The following is a 13,215-nucleotide window of genomic DNA, read 5'->3' on the forward strand; positions in this document are numbered from 1 at the left end:
TTGCTATTTTTACAACTGTGCAATATTCCACTGTGGAATATCATAGATATTCCATAATTTAACTCATCTATTACTAGTGAATTCTTCAATTATTTCCACTAGTGAATTCTTCAATTATTTCCAATCTTTCACTATTACAAACTATACTACAAGTTTGTAAGATGTCATTTCAAGATATGTTCAAGTATATATGAAAGGCAAACACTCAATGATGAAAAAAATTCCTTTTATAAAGTAGCCCATTTTTCTGTTGGATTTTTTGGTCTTTTTCTTCTCTCTTTTTAAGTTCTTTAAAGACATCAGTTCTTCATTTGTAATATGAATTCCAAGTATTTTTAACAGGCTGTCATTTGTCCTTGCTTATTTTGTTCTCTATAATGCAGATGTTTTATATTTTATGTAGCTAAATTCCACAACCCTGAGTTTTACATTTTAAGTCATTTCAAAATGCCATCCCTGATCCAAAACCTATTTTTTTAAAGCTTTCCCATGTTTTCTTTTGAATTTTTCGTGGTTTCATTTAATACATTGTACCTTCTTCAATTATTTGGAAATTATCCTTGGTATGAGGCAGGTCTCCAATTTTCCTTATTTTTCACAGATGCATATTCAGTTCTCCCCCCCAAAGAATTCAATGATTAGTACATAATGTTCCCGTTGGCTTTGGAGAGGCCATCTTTACCATATCTTCCCATATATTAAGGTAAATTTCTAGGCTTCCCATTTCACCCCCTTATGCCCTCTATTCATACCAGTACCACAAGGTTTTAATCACTGAGATTTCATACCATAATATCTGGTTGCACTAATCCTCTTCCTAGCCTTGCTTTGTTCTTCTCCCCAAAGTTTCTTGACTCAATTATTTAGTCAAGGTCAATTTATTTCAAAACCAATTTACCTAGGTTTTTAAAAAAGCACTGTTATTATCACATTAACTTTATAATAAACTAACATCTTTATGATATTGCCTATTTTGTTATGAATAAGGTATATATCTTTTCTTTTGTTCCAAACTTCTATGTCCTTCAGCAATATTTTAAATTTTCTTCACATAGATCTTAAGAACTCTTTAGTAAGTTTATTTCCGAGCATTTCATCTTTGTTGTTGCTCTTAAAAATGGCACCTTTTCTTCCGATATGTCTTCTAACTGGTTACTGTTGGATATACTGTTAGTAGCCCTGTTTTGCAAATGGGAAAACTGAAATGTATTAACACATCGCAGGCATTCCAGATGTGATGGGCCACTTTCTACTAGAAGATCCCCCTCCCTGAAGAGGACCCTGAAACAAGCAGTTCTCACCTCTGGAGACCCACTGGACTGGGTGGCGGACACCAAGATCCTGCCTCACTGAATGCGCCCCTCAGAAGCTTTCCCTCGAAAGCCGTGAAGAAAACTACCAGTGAACTTCCCATTCAAGACTGCATATACGTTGAGAAATAGAGCTTTCCTTCCCTAAGTCTCTGAAAAGGCAGTAAGCCAAATAAAAGGAAAATAAATCCTTAAAAGATTAACACTGGGTGGGATCAGCAGGCCAGAAATCTTCAACTTCTGGAAGACAAAGAAGCAAATGGGATCACGCTGACTGGTAAACCAGTGGAGAATAAAGAGGTTCAAGGAGGCTATACTCCCACTTCTCCCCACAACAAAAGAGGTGCCTGCCCCCAAGGAATTAATAAAAACTGGAAAATTACTCTGTAAATAAATTTAACAATCAATTAGAGGGACTAGGGCTATTAACAAGGGTGTGTTCACCTAAGAAAAGAAAGGCAGAAGCTATATAGCATCATGGGACCACTGGACAAAATCCGAAGTGGGGGTGGGGAGACAGAGAAGGGCGATATTGACCTGAGCAGTAAAAAGCTACGATTCTTTCAGCCAGAACAAAGAGAACATGCATACTTAGTGCACAGGCTGCAAAGTTAAAGCAGAAAGACAATAACCTAAATTGATTATTATATAAATAATAAGTCAGTGATACATAAGAACAAGAACACTTAAAAATTACTTCTCCACTCAAACTGAATCTGAAAGATTAAAGAAAAAGATGAAACTAATGGCCTAAAGAAGAAGTATAAGAAATACCTCAAATCATAAAATCAAAATGTGAAGATAAATTGGTCACCTGATGCAAAGAGCTGACTCACTGGAAAAGACCCTGATGCTGGGAAAGATTGAAGGGCAGGAGGAGAAGGGGGCAACAGAGGATGAGATGGTTGGACGGCATCATCGACTCAATGGACATGAATTTGAGCAAACTCAGGGAGATAGTGAAGGACAGGGAAGCCTGGCGTGCTTCAGTCCATGGGGTCACAGACAGACATGACTTAGCGACTGAAAAACAACAATGACAGATACATCATGAAAGAAACACTAAGGAGATAAAATACACAATAAACAGATTCCATGAGGAGAAAATTATTACTGATAAAAGAGGTAATAATTAAATTAATAATAAAATTCTAAAAATCTTTCCTAATATGAAGACTTAAGTCTACAGACTGAAAGTCACTGAGGTCCAATTGAAGATTTAATAACAAAATACACATAACTAAGAATAAAAAGAAAATTTTACAAGCATTCAGAAAGAATAAGTTACCTACCAAGGAAAAGAAAAAATAAAATAAAATAGCAGTGAGTATATGCAAGAAATCAGAGTACATCACTCATAGAACTTATCTGAACAAAAGATTCAAGAAAATATCAACTAAGTAACAAATGGACCAGAACAGACACATTAAGATGGAATATGATTAAAAAGGAGAGGAAACAATGACACATATAACTAAATCTGACTGAATGGCAAAACAGTAAAATCATTTCAGTGAAACACTGGGCTTGGGGACAGAATTTGTTGTATCATCGCTAAGTCATGTCTGACTCTTTGCGACCCTGTGGACTATAGCCCAACAGGCTGCTCTGTCCATGGGATTTTCCAGCCAAGAATACTGGAGTGGGTTGCCATATCCTTCTTCAGCGGATCTTCCCGACCCAGGGATTGAACCTGCTTTGCCTGCATTGCAGGAGGAAGGATTACCTGAGCCACCAGGTAAGCAGGGGCAAAATGGCGATAAAAAGACTCATCCGGGATTAGGGGACTAAGAGAAGTACTCTAAAGACCTTATCTTAAAAGGAAGGGAAACAGGGAAGAAAAGAGAGAGCTAAGATGGGGGAAACAGCACATGGGAGTGAAAGAAACTGATTTGAAAATATGAGCGTGTGGAAAGGAAGCTAATCACTAATGGAAAGTAAAAGTGTAACAGGAAACTTCTAAAATTAACTATCTAGAAAGGCTTTCCTTGTTCTGATTGCAGTCTTCCCAGGTTTGTCACTTTATATATATTTTTAAAGGATACTGACTGTACTACATTTATAAACAGAGCTTTAAGTGTTTCAAGGAATTTTAATTACTAAGTTTGAACGTGCAATTGACTATTTGCAGGGGCTTAATGCTTAAGCTGAATCCAAAACTTAAGGAGAAATAAGATTAAAAATTTTTAACTTTAAGTACACAACTTAATAATCAGAAACTCTGATATAGTTTTATAATTTTCTGTGCTTTCAGGCCCTTCTTGTATATTTAAAAAAAAAACAAAAACTCATACAGACAGATGTAAGAAAGGTTCACCCTGGATTCCATCCCAAAGAGTTTAATTAGTGAAATACCAAGAAAGTCTTGTACTAGCATGCTTCACGGTTAAGACAGACTCATTTCACCCATTAAAAAGGACAGCCTAATGACTAGACTCCAAGACTGAACAAAATTTTCCGAGATTAAGCGATGTTCATATCAGATTCCGATTACCATTAAATTTACTCTTTATGTGACACTGATGAGATGACTGGGTGAAAGTTATAGTTCATATTGAAAGAATATTTCAGGGAGTAAATTATACTCCAGATCACAAATCCAAAGTTACAGAGTAATAGAAATATCTCTTTTGGTTTTTTTGCAAAATGCACATTTTGGGGGGTGGGTATTGTACATAACAGATTATTAAGGGTGTGATGACTATGAAAAGTCACAGAGTTTAAAATAGGTCTGGGTGTGATACTGATATATATGTCAATGATAAGCTGTTATTGCTACCTCTCTATCCTGGGATTCCTAAAATGAGAAATTTCTACAGAAGACAAAAGAACAGTAAGCATATTAAAAGCAAAGAATTGTGAGTTTCCAGAGGAATTTAGCCATTAAAATAGCCACCCTAAAAAATAAAATAAAATAGCCATCCTAGATCTGAAAGAAGATCTAGATCTGAAAGATCTAAAAGAACTAACATATTCCTTGTTACCTATTTGGACTGCTGCAAAATCTTTTAATTCAAAATCTTCTAACTTTTACCTCATTTCAAATAAGGCAGAGAATGAATAAAGCAACCAACTAACCAACCAATCAAATGCATGAACCATTTATTATTAGCTTTATGATGCTATAAACCAACAAACACATTTCAAAAAAATTAAAGTATCGCCAAATTATCTAGCTTAACTAGAATCAGAAGCTTCTCTTCTTAAAAACAACTGTCTTATAATGGAGATAAAAGTGAAGATCTGATTGAGATCTGGGCATCTGTAGACTCTGATTTTTAAAGGTATAGAAGTTCTAAAAATGTGGTTTAATTATACACACATATCATCTCAGTAAATGTTTCAAACTCTATGTCACTGTTTGTCATACATACTAGGCTATGTATCTACAATAATGTGATACTAGAGAACACTAATCAAGGTCATATGATAAACCTTTCTGCCCTCAAATGCCAAAAAACTAGACCCTCTCATGATCATGAGTCAGTAACAATTCCCAGGTGTCCTCCAGGTCATATCTTTAAAAGGTCACATTGTTGCATGCACTATTTCACTTTTATGTTGGCTACATAACTGATATATCATTAGTGCTCAAAAATTCCTCAAAGAAGGAATTTCAGAACTGAGAAATAAGCTGTAGCTTCTTAAAGGTTGTTATTTACTAGAAAATAACATTTAGCAGCAGATATAAAAATTTTTTTAATCAAACTGAAGTCTTTTACTTTCAAAATTAGTTACACTTATCTACACATACTGACAATATGGTTTATGTGGCTGTCTGAGCTACAATTTCCTCATCTGGAAAATGAGAAATAACAATACCTACTTGTTAATTGGCTATACCCTAAAACAAAATTTTAAAAGTTTTTAAAAAATGTAAAAAAAAAAAAAAGAATGAATTTTAAATCTAATTCCTAAGTTATTCGGAGAAAAAGAATAGTACACAATCTTCTGCCTTTTTTCTGAGTGTGTGCATGCATGGAAATTAGACTGTAATCATAACAACATTTTAGTTAATGTATATCAGCACAGATTTTAAAGAAACAGGTAAAACATTTTTGTATTTTTTAACTATTAAACTGATTTTACAAAAACAACTGTCACACACAACACTGAGTTTACCATTGCTTTTCTCAAGGTTACAGCTACAACTTCCACTATCGAACCCTCACCTTCAACACCCACACACATTTTTTCTGCAAGGCATCTCAGCTGGAACATCAGGGTGAACACTATGCAAGCACTCTGCTGCACATTTCCTCATGTCTGACTGCTGAATAGGTGAGAAACACTACATGAGACATGGCCTTGCCTTGATCTCTGTCACCCTTATAAATAAAATAAGATCAAATCTCAAAGACATACTTGGTTTGGGAGAGTCATGATGACAATCAGATATGAAATAATATTGTCAACAGGACAAATGCCCTATGGTGTCAGGGTTTCCTAAAACAATGCACCACCTAACTCAGTTTCTTGGGAATGAAAATGTGGTCCCATGGTCCTAAGGAGAAGAAAAACTCAGGCCTACACAGATAAACTGTCAAAAGAAAACCTCAGACTGCCTCCTGTTGCCTCGCAAGTAAATGGAGGATCCTGGAACCCAGTCCATCACAACAAGGACCAGGCTGTCTCCTCCTTTGACAAATAGGCCGAAATAACTTCCACGACTTTAACACTAGGCCAAACAGTTCTCATACAATAAATAGCTTATTCCCACTGACTGTTCATGACACACAGATCACATTTAAAACTATGGAATATGTGATGCGAAACATCAGCACACCTTGGGAGAGAAGTAGCTGAGGCCAGTAAGAAAGGCTAAAATAAAAACTACAGAGAGAATGAGAAAGTTGACACAAAAAAAGAATTTCACATGCTAATGAAATGTTCATTTTCATACTTTCATAGTTTGAACACTGTGAATTATTCTTTAAAATTTAAAACATACTTCCTATTCATTTTAACCCACACTAAATTTGCTAATCAGTGGTTATCAAGAGTTCCTAACATTCAATGTGATATATGTGAAGTGTCAGGCATTGTTCAGGCATGTCCGACTCTTGGCAACCTCATGGACTGTAGCCCCCCAGGCTCCTCTGTCCATGGAATTCTCCAGGCTAGAATACTTTCTCCAGAGGATTTACCCAGGGTCAGAACCCAGGTCTCCCGCATTACAGGCAAATTCTTTACAGAATGAGCCACCAGGAAGCCCCAATAGTCAATCTCGCCTGTCATTTGACCTAGACTTTAAAAGTAAAATCTGTGAATAAAGAAATCCACTGAGAAAGGAAAGACTCTTTTTAGAACACTAAAGACAAGATCTGATGAAAATAATGATCCGGTCTCCTACCCAACTACCCATAGATAAAATTGTAAAAGGTGTTTTAATTGCCCATGTGGGTGGCAGTGATAATATGTAGTACAAACTTCCTCGAGGTTTTTTTTTTTTTAGTATCTCCAAAAGAATTAATTTGTTACACCTGTTGAAAAAGAAAAGCCAGAATAAGGCCTCCTAAAATTTATAACAGCACACACACAAAAAATTAATACACAAATGGTACTGTAAGTACAAGGAGGGTGAGACCTCTTTCTTCACTAATGCACTGAACTTGGAGAGCTGCTTAATCAGGTGGCCTTCCCAAACACTTCATTTATGAAGATACAATTAGAGATCATACCAGGGGCAGGTGGGACACGGAGAGCTATAAGGTAAGTGAAATAAAAGGTCAGAGACTTTGATCCATGAAATAACTAATCTGGACATAATCAAAATATTTCATACCCAAGAATAAGGGAACAAAAACAGCCCCAGTGACACACACACACACACACACACACACACACACAAACATATTCCCAGGAAAAAGAGGAAGAAAAATCTCTTAGATTCAGATCCAAGTCACTTCTGTCAGGTGCAAATCAGATACAGGAAGGGGTAATAGTTCATTATGAGTCTCTACCTGAAATTCCTGAAATGCTACTACAAAACCTGTCTAACACCTTCTCCTCCTGGTGTTCTAACAAGTCATTTAAAATGCCTTTTACAAGCTCAGGGCAAGTTGTGGAATGAAGAATGCTATATACACAACTAGAAACCCGTCCTCTTCAGCTCCAAATCTTCCCCCAGAGAAAAGAAACCTTACTGAAAGGAGGTTAAAGCAAAAAGGATGGGAGGGTTGGGGAGCACAGGTGAGGGAGGTGAAGAGAGGGACAAAGGTGAGACAGAGAGAAAGAACGGACTGTGAATTCCGTATTTACCTGAAATGCTCTTCCCCTTCTCCCTCTTCACTGCCAGTCTCCTGGGTTATAACTTCCGAATCCAGCCAAAACACACTGTCATCTCCCGATGTACTACCCTCACTTTCGGTCTCCATCGTGCGTCTTAGAAGTTTAAACCTCAAGGCATGGGCAAAAAACAAAGCAGGGTCCAGGTCGTTCAGCTCTGCTGATGTACACAGAGGTGTGCGGCCGGGGCGCCAGTAATGATGTGATCAGGCCGGGCCACAGGCTATTACGCGCAAGGTTAATTACAGCTGAGGCAAAGACAGGAAGTCCCACGAAGCGCCTTCAATGTGTCAGACTGCTACACCTGGGACACTGGACCCCTCCCACTGGGGAGGCTGCATGACCTACATAGCCAAACACTCAACCCAAACGCAGGGGAGTCTGCACCAGTTCCTAGTCATTTAATCATTGTTTCTCTCTTCTCAAGGTTTCTAGCTATTAAGTTCAAATTAGAAATTTTCAAGATTCAGACTTTTCTTATCTATATCCTTTTTCTACCTCAGACTTTATTAATTTTTATTAGATAGAGTAGACCTGAAAAGCACTGTGAACCAATTCAACATAATTAAAATTTATACAATTTTCACACAACAGTAGGATACAAAGTCTATTCACATTCCCCTTAAATTGAAATACAGCTGATTTACAATGTCCTGTTAGTTTCAGGTGTATAGCACAGTGATTCAGTTATACAAATGTGTGTGTGTGTGTCTGCGTGTTCTTTTTCAAACTCTTTTCCCTTATAGGCTATTACAAAATTATTGAGAATAGTTCCCTCTGCTATACAGTAGGTGTTGGTTATCTATTTTATATAGTAGGGTGTATACGTTAATCTCAACCTCCTAATTTATCCCTCCCCCCCTGTTTTTCTCCTTTGGTAACTATAAAGTTTTTTTCTAAGTCTGTGGGTCTATTTCAATTTTGTAAATAAGCCCACTTGTATTTCTTTTTTTAGATATAAGCAATACCATATGACATTTGTCTCTGTCTGACTTCCGTCATTCTGTATGATCATCTCTAGGTCCATCCACGTTGCTGCAAATGGCATTACTTCTTTTAACTTAAGCTGAGTAATATTCCATTATATATATGTACCACATCTTCTTTATCCATTCATCAATCAATGGACATTCTGATTGCTTCCATGTCTTGGCTATTGTAAATAGTGCTATGAACAATGCGGTGCATTTATCTTTTTTAATTATAGTTTTCTCCAGATATATGCCCAGGAGTGGCACTACAGGATCATACAGAAACTCTACTTGAAGTCTTTTAAGGAACTTCCAGACTGTTCTCCATAGTAGCTGTACCAATTTACAATCCCACCAACCAGGCAGGATGATTCCTTTTTCTCCACACCCTCTCCAACATTTATTATTTGTAGACTTTTTGATGATGGCCATTCTGACCAGAGTAAAGTGATACCTACCTCATTATAGTTTGGATTTGCATTTCTCTAATAATTAATTAGTGATGTCAGGCATTTTTTCACGTGCCTGTTGGCCATCTACATGTCTTCTTTGCAGAAATATCTAGTTAGGTCTTCTGCCCATTTTTTGATTGGGTTGTTTTTTTTTTTAATATTGAGCTGTATGAGCTACTTGTGTATTTTATAAATTAATCCCTTGTCAGTTGCATTATTTGCAAATATTTTCTCCCATCCTGTAAGTTGTCTTTTCATATGTTTATGATTTCCTCCATAAGAGGAGTAAACAAGAATATCAGAGACATATAGGTTTTCTCCATAAAGGAGATAAGTACATACAATGGAGAAAAGACAGTCTCTTCAATAAGTGGTGCTGGTAAAACATTCTCTAACACAGTATACAAAAATAAGCTCAAAATGGATTAAGGACCTAAATGTAAGACTGGACACTATAAAACCTTTAGAGGAAAACACAAAACACTTTCTGATATCTTTTTAAATTCACCTTCTAGAGTAATGGAAACAAAAAAAACAGATGTGACCTAATTAAACTTAGAAGTTCTATCTCTGACTTAAGAAAGGTAAACATAAAATTAGAAAGGGCTCTGGACCCAGCACACTGAGAGGCACAGTTATATATCTCAGAGTTAAGGAGGACCACAACATACAGAGAAGATAAGCAAGGTCTAGGGACTTGCCCATCTTCATGCCTTCTAATATAACACCCATTTTTCCTTCCCTTCAATAATAACTTCCATATACACCTTTGCTCAGGTATCCAAAGTGGGACACAACAGCTGGGCCTGTCCATGGCTTTTTAAAGGAAAAAAAAAAAGTAAGTGTCATAAATAGAAAGGTGCTGACAATTACAGAGACAGAAGCATGCAACATTTTTACACATAACTTAAAGACGCTTAGAGGAGCAGTAAAATGACTCGCTGGGAAATGAGTGAAAAGTACAGCATCTCCAAAACCAGCAATAGCACAACTGTTACTTAAAAAACAGCCATGCTCGTACCAACCTGGTACGGGTATCTGCCTTTTACTAACAAGCCTCGTTTTGCACTAAATCTGACCAGATAAAAGTTTAAAAGGCATCTACTGGGATACCCTTGAATTTTCATATTTGAAAATAAAGGAAATGAACCATGCAGCTGACTTTATTTATAAGGTACCTTTCCTTTCCACGAAACTATAACTTATACTACATGTTACTATTTTAATTTTGTTGCTCCAAAAACTATATAGTTTTAATCTACTGACCACCTTAGTCATTCCAAAGAAATAGGGAGAAGATGGAATTAAATTTAACCCCTTTCTCATTTCATCCACTGAAATTAATTCCCAATGGATCAAAGATTTAAATGTAAAGATAAAACCAAAAGAGAAAATCTGAGAAATCTTTAGATCACTTCACTGTAAGGAAGTCCTTTCAAAATATAACTTTAAGAAGCCTTAAAACCACAAAAGACTGATACATTTTACTACATACAAATTTAAAAATCTTTCCTAACCAAAAAAAGTCTTTAATTATGAATAAAGTCAAATGTAATTAATTAAGTAAAAATATTTGGAACCTATCACAATGGGTTAATTTCTTTAATATGTATATAAAAGGTGCCTATAAATCTTTAAAATCCAACAACCCAAAAGATAAACAGGCAAAAAGCATAAGCAGAATAATAACAGAAGGACATGAAAGAATCATAAAAACATAATAAAACTTATTTACTTCACTCAATAAAAATGAAAAAGAAAAACACAATAAGATCCCTTTTTAATCTATCAGGCAAAGATGTTTTAAAGTTTTAACAAGCTGTTAGGAAGAAGATGTGGGAAAATGAATATACACTGTTGGTAGGAATATACACTGGTATAACCTCTGTGCAGGGCAATTTGGCAAAAAATCATGTGCTTTCACAGATCCTAATTATCTTTCCTTCTAATCATTTATTTTACTCTTTCACGGTTCATTTACCTCCCTTCCTCAAGCACTTTCAAACATGAAAAAGGACACTGTAAGCGGCATTTGCACACCGAACACCACGGGCAGTCTGGCTAACGTGAGAGCATCAGGAAGGCCCCTCTTCCAGTCCTGCTGTCACATCAGCCGCCCACCTCTCCACCCCGCACCCCTGCTGCAGGGGGAGCCCCCTGTCCTCCCAAGCTGACTTATGCACCAAGAGTCATTCAAGACTTGTTCTCACAGTTCTGACTATGCTATCAGAAGCTTTAAAAAAGGGGGGCTTAAATTCAGATCAACATGTGGTGGTTCTTCTCTGTTGTCTTCTTTGGTAGCTTAGGAATATCTAGCAAAAATCAAAGATTGAGGCAGGAAAGAAAGCAAGCAGAGTGGGACCCGTGGCCACCACAGGTTCAGAGGGCCATTCTTACAGACCATAGCGGGGATTTAACCCTTTTTACCTGATTGGTTTAAAATCTGACCAGACTCCACTCCCACTGCAAGCTTTTCAGAGCACAAGTCCCTGACCTAAAACCCAAAAGTCACCATCAGTAGTTTAGAACCAGCTGATTCTTCATCTTCTACTGACCAACAGGCAAAGAAGTTGAGGGAAAGAGAAGTTCCCATTCCTACAGGAAGGGGAAAAGCATTCTTAGCAACAGTTTAAGAATCCCAAAGTTTAATGCATTTTTTTTTTCAAGAGAAAAACAATTTAAAGTTATAAATCCATTAAAATGTAGAATGAATACATAGTAGAAGAATGGTTGATAATGGATGACATTTGAACTTTACATATGGCACTTTTTACATTACAGGAAAATCTTCAGTCACTGAAAATATCTTAGAAGGATTCTTGTTCAATTTTTCTAATACAATTATTTGATACATATGTATACACTACAGTCAGACACTTCACGTTTAGAATACATAAATTTCTGAAGAGCCATGTGGTATATCTATTGTAGAGTCATATCTGTGAAGCATTCTGTAGACAAGCTTTGTCTACATGGCTAGAAAATGGAACATTTCATGTTAGAGAAAATTTTGCTTATTAGAAACACATATTTAGAGAGTGCGCTAACTCTGAGCTGTTCAAAAGAACTAAATGAAATTTCCCCCCAAAATGGCTACCTGAATATGTCATCACAAAAATATATTCATGAAAAAAAAAGTTTTATTTCAAAAAGTTGACTATAAAACCTAGAAGGAAAAAACAGTTTTCAATAGAACTGGAAGTAAAAAAAAAAAAAAAATAGAACTGGAAGTATCAATATTTTGAAGTCAGACATAGACTCAAATCTCAACCATGTTGTTCACAAATCCTGTGGTTTGGGGAGAGTAACTTAAATTGAGTCTCAGTTTGGTGATCTCTAAAAGAGTAATGACAACCCTGTAAGGTTAATGTATGGATTAAAAATAATGTATGTAATAAAATTATCATATTGCACAGTATAGATAAGACCCCGCCCCCCAGAAATGACAGCCATCATTTTCGTCATAATCGCTGAAGCCATAAAAATGTTTTCATCACTGTGACTATACAAACACTGAAGAGTAAGATAGCTCAATCTTCAAACATTTGGCTTAACTCTGTAATTTTTACCATTATTTAAAAGAGAGTAGTAATTTAGTAAGTAAAAGGAAACCAAACTCAACTAAATTAAGAGGTTGTTTTCTAATTACCTGAATCCCTTTTCTGAATGTGAAGAATGCAAAATCAAAAATCAGAACTAAAAGCTCATATCCCTCATGCATTACAAAGTAAGTGCATATAAAATTAGATCTTAAGTCAATTCAGCATGATACTTTCAATCTTCTTAATAAGTGATATTAGGTGGAAATTTCACAAGTATATGAAAAGCTCTCTCAAAACTCAAGTTAAATGGTCTATCATTTTAAATTAAGTTCTACATCTTTATCCAAATAAGCAAAGATTAAAGGCATACTTTCTCGTATTCAAATTTTAAATATATACATATATAAAATGTTCATTATAAATGTAGAAAATTACTTTCAATAAATATAATCTCAGGCTATGCTTTCACTGAATCATTCAGTTTAGTTCAGTTCAGTCACTCAGTCGTGTCTGATTCTTTGCGACCCCATGAATCGCAGCACGCCAGGCCTCCCTGTCCATCACCAACTCCTGGAGTCCACCCAAACCCATGTCCATCGAGTCGATGATGCCATCCAGCCATCTCACCCTCTGTCGTCCCCTTCTCCTCCTG

At 36.2% G+C, this 13,215-nt stretch overlaps 1 protein-coding gene across 2 annotated transcripts in view; it reads right to left on the minus strand.

The window, feature by feature from the left end:
• ARHGAP32 (Rho GTPase activating protein 32) overlaps positions 1-13,215 on the minus strand; it is a 191,967-nt gene that overhangs the window by 116,297 nt on the left and 62,455 nt on the right. The gene's annotated exons all lie outside the window — the stretch shown is intronic.

Source organism: Odocoileus virginianus, chromosome 28 (genome assembly GCF_023699985.2).
Source record: "Odocoileus virginianus isolate 20LAN1187 ecotype Illinois chromosome 28, Ovbor_1.2, whole genome shotgun sequence".
NCBI lineage: Eukaryota > Metazoa > Chordata > Mammalia > Artiodactyla > Cervidae > Odocoileus > Odocoileus virginianus.